This window comes from Lacerta agilis, chromosome 18, assembly GCF_009819535.1.
Source record: "Lacerta agilis isolate rLacAgi1 chromosome 18, rLacAgi1.pri, whole genome shotgun sequence".
Classification (NCBI taxonomy): Eukaryota; Metazoa; Chordata; class Lepidosauria; order Squamata; family Lacertidae; genus Lacerta; species Lacerta agilis.
In genome coordinates this window covers 2,954,100-2,958,402 of record NC_046329.1, presented here as the reverse complement: position 1 = coordinate 2,958,402, position 4,303 = coordinate 2,954,100, and positions in this window count along the sequence as shown.

The following is a 4,303-nucleotide window of genomic DNA, read 5'->3' as shown; positions in this document are numbered from 1 at the left end:
TGGGAGTTTCATCGTATCTCAGCACACCGATGCACCTGCTGATAAAACCTGGGGGGGGGGGCATTCTTGACGCATGTCCGAAAACGCAGAGTGGCATTGTGATTTCACACGCACGAAAAATCCAGAGAGGTTTTGCTTAGCCAAGCTTCAATTCAGCGGGAGAAGATCAGGTTTTGGCAAGGCACGGCAACGAACGGCGAGAAAAACTCTCAGACCTGGGGGAATTAATTGGTACACACAAGAGTAAAAATAGGGAGAAGTCAAAGTGTGAATAGGGGGTGGGGGGGGGGCGTCTGATTCCAAAACAGAGACGCCCCCAGCTATCAGAACAGAGACACCCCCAGCTATCAGACGGCATACTCCCAAATATTCACTCCCATTGATTCAGGTTCAAAACCAACCGTCCAGTGACCCATCTGCTGACTCAGTCAGCATTGTAAATATACGACCCCATTTATGCATGTTTGGGGATTTTTCCATTTGAGCGTGGGGCAGCTGGGGGTTTCGGAGGGGTTGGGGAGGGGGGTAAACAGTTGTGTGCATGTGTGTGTTTTTAATAGTTCCTTTAATAAAAAGTGGGGAATGCTGGCTGTGGAGATCCAGGTGTGTTTTGTAGCCGTTTTGAGATCAACTTGCAGAACTTAAAGGGTCCCCTGGGGGTCATCCAGATCAACCCCCACCCTGCAATTACAGCTAGAGGATCCCCGAAAGATGTTGGATTAAAATTAGCAAGTGGGAGCGCTGGTTGTTCAGAAGCGCCACTGTCTCCAAATAGCTTTCTCCTCCGTGAATTAGTCCAATCCTCTTTTACAGCTATCTAGGCTGTCTCCTGTGGGAGGGAGTTCCACAGTTTAACTTTGTGCTGCAGGAAGGACTTTTACCTGTGCTGAATCGTCTTAAAACAATGACACCACTTCTCCCCACCCCCTCCAAACCCTTTCCCCTCCAATAAACACAAACCAACCACTGCCTTCCATTTTTTTCCTAAGAAAAAACAATATTTATTGTTTCATTGGCTGTGCATCAAATCAGAAAAGGAGGTGTCTGCAACGAAATCAAACCCGCCAGCCATTCCTTCCCCTCTTTTCGACATTTTGGTTGGCACAAGTCACCCTCTCCATCCGTCCGGACACCCAAATCCGGTTTCCACGAACGGGGGGGGGGGAGGAGAATAATGAGTAGGATTTTTATCCAAGGGACCTTGAACTCGGGACCACTAGCCACAGATGCTGGACATGGCCCCCCTGAATCTAAACTTTTAGGGGACATTTCTCTCTCTCTATGGCTTTTAATTAAGAGCGGCACCCAAACTCCCATGGAAATCAGCGAGACCTCAAAGTGCATAGTTTTTAGTTTTAAATTGGGTCCACTTAGGTAATTACTGCTCGTGAGTTTCGGACAGAGAATAAACCTGGGATTCAATGGAACTCGGGGGGGGGGACCGGGACCTGGAAACTTCTTGCTACACAGAGCCCATGCTCTGGCCTTTCCCCCAAAAGCGACCATTATGGTTCTGGGCTAAGGGTTGGTTCAGACACGAATATAGGAAGGTGCGCACAACTGATCTTCGGAGATCGGACCAGGCAATTTCTGCATGGAGACCCTGGAAAAACTTCCTCTTAAGAACTTTGCTTTCAAGGGGGGCTTGAAGAATAAGAGGGACAATGTAGCAGCAGCTCTAAGCCATGGTAGTTCAATGGAGCCTCCAGTTTGAAGCGCAGTCTACCTCCGATGCTCAGGGGCAAGGAATTGGCCAATGCAGGACAGGTGGCATATTCAACACACCCAGCCTGGCCAGACCTAGCTCTGCTCGGGTTAGCTGAGATTCTTGCACTGTAGGGAGTTGGACTAGATGCAGGGCCGTCTCATCCATAGGGGCTGGTGGCGCGGCGCACCAGGGCACCTGGCCCCCCAGGGGCGCCCCCGTGAGCCCACCGGCATACCGGGCTCCCCCTCCCCAACCCGCCCCCACCCCCACGGGAGGGGGGTGGGCGAGTGGGGGTTGAGGGGCGTGGCGTTGGAGCGGGCGTTCGCGCGCCGGCGGGTGGGAAGGCTGCAAGCCGGCCTCCTGGAGCCCCAGCTGGAACGCCGTGGGGCTTTGCGTGCCCTTCCAGCACTCCAGCTGGGGCTCCGGGAGGTGCGAGCAGCCGGCTTGCAGCCCTCCTGCCCACCAGCACGCGAGCGCCTGCTCCACCGCCACGCCCCTCAACCCCCGCTCGCCCACCCCCCTCCCGAGGGGCGGCCAGCGCGGGAGAGAGGCAGGCGGAGAGGCGGCAGGCCGGGGGCGCCGAGGGATCGCCGCGCCACAGCGGCCGATCCCTCTAAGACGGCCCTGACTAGATGACCCTTTGGTCCATCCCCCCCCACCAACCCTACAATTCTTTGAAAAAAGCAAATTTCTTTACACCTGACCTGTCCCCTTCCTGGCTTCATTCCAAGCGCAGAATCTGAATTTCCTTGATGCAGAATCTGTAGGCGGGGTGGGGATAGATTGCATAGATTACAACCGGTACTTTGGATCTGGGAGACCTGAGTTAGAGGCACATCACTCCCATGGACTTGTATAATGTAGGGGGAAATAGTCCTCTGGCCTCAGTTTTTTCCCATCCGGAAAATGGGTTTGAGGGCAATTCATACTGGCGTCACTGAGAGGACACACAAGCCAAGTGGAGATCCTTAGAGCAGGTCTGCAGGCTGGAGGAAAAAGAACGATCCGTGAGGAAAAATAGCAGCCGGGGGGAGGGGTGTTTTCGTTTTTTAGTGTCTCAGTCGAAACTGATCCGACCGGCAAAGGAAGCCGGAATCCCGTTGCGAAAAGAGGAAGATCGCTGTTTTTTAAAAGTCGTCAGTATATTCCAAATTGCATGCAGCTCAAAACTATTTTGCATAGCATCTTCAACGAACACGGAGGGAGCACCACCCAGGCGAGGCGGACTCCCCCCCCCCCCTACTGCGGATGAAGGAAGTGGGGCAGGCAGCTTCCATCACAAGTAAGGGGGCATGTCAAAATGTGGCTCGTGCTTGTGGCGGACAGGAACCTGCCAGCGACCGGGTACATCTCTGCAGGGTGGTTGTCCAAGCAGCTTGTGTATCCAGCCCGGTGTTTTACACTCTGACCAGGAGCCCCTGAGACCCCTGGAAGAGGCAGCTCACAGCACACACCCCGTTTGAGACCCCTGGGTCTTTTTGAGTTTTAGTCCTTGCCCCTAATGTAAAATTCTAGTCCTCATGGAGTCTAAATCAAGAGCGGATTAGAGGCGGCAGCTGACATGTAGGCGCCGAGTGTGTTTTTGGTACTGGGAACTCTGGTTGCCGCGGCAGGAAAAACACAGAGTTGGAGGATTTGTCAACTTGGGAAATGAATCGCGGGCGCAGATTTTCCAAAATGGTTCTGCCCAGTTGTTTCTTGAGGAGATTCCCAACATTTCTTTTGATTACAGGTGGGTAGCCGTGTTGGTCTGCCATAGTCGAAACAAAATAAAAAATTCTTTCCAGTAGCACCTTAGAGACCAACTGAGTTTGTTCTTGGTATGAGCTTTCGTGTGCATGCACACTTCTTCAGATACACTGAAGCAGAAGTGGACTTCCCTTTCAGTGTATCTGAAGAAGTGTGCATGCACACGAAAGCTCATACCAAGAACAAACTCAGTTGGTCTCTAAGGTGCTACTGGAAAGAATTTTTTATTTTGTTTCTTTTGGTGTATGCAATACGTCTGAAATTATCATACCGTGCCGAACTACCGTTCTGGCCAATGCCAGCCATAACTACATTGATATGTGGTGGGAATTTGATGGGAAAATGTTTTTTCGCTATGGCGTCCCTCACGATAAAGGCAGGAACAATTTGAGTGTCTTTTGCCACACCGAGCTCTGTGTTGTCTTACACTGGCCGGCAGCATCTCTGCAGGGTTCGGGGGCAGGGGGTCGTTTGCAGCCCGACCTGGAGGAGCCGTCGGGGGACTTCAGGCACTCCAGACACTGTGCAAATGTCTGGAGGCGGTTGGAGGATGGATGGTGGCCAGGTCCTTTAAACTGAACATGCCAGAGGCTGGACCTGGGGCCTTCTGCATGCGCCTAGGGGCGCTCTCTGCTTGCAGGAAAGGAAATTATCCTATCTGCTTTGGTTCCATGCAGGGTTGCACCCAGACATCTGGGAAGTTTGCACGTTAGGTGCATCCCAAACTAACGCTCCCCCCCCACCTCACCCCATTGCAACAAAAAGTTTTCTCTCTCAAAATACCTCCCAGATTTGATTGCGAAAATCTGGCTTACTATTAGGCAAGACAGCTTGCAAATGCGCACT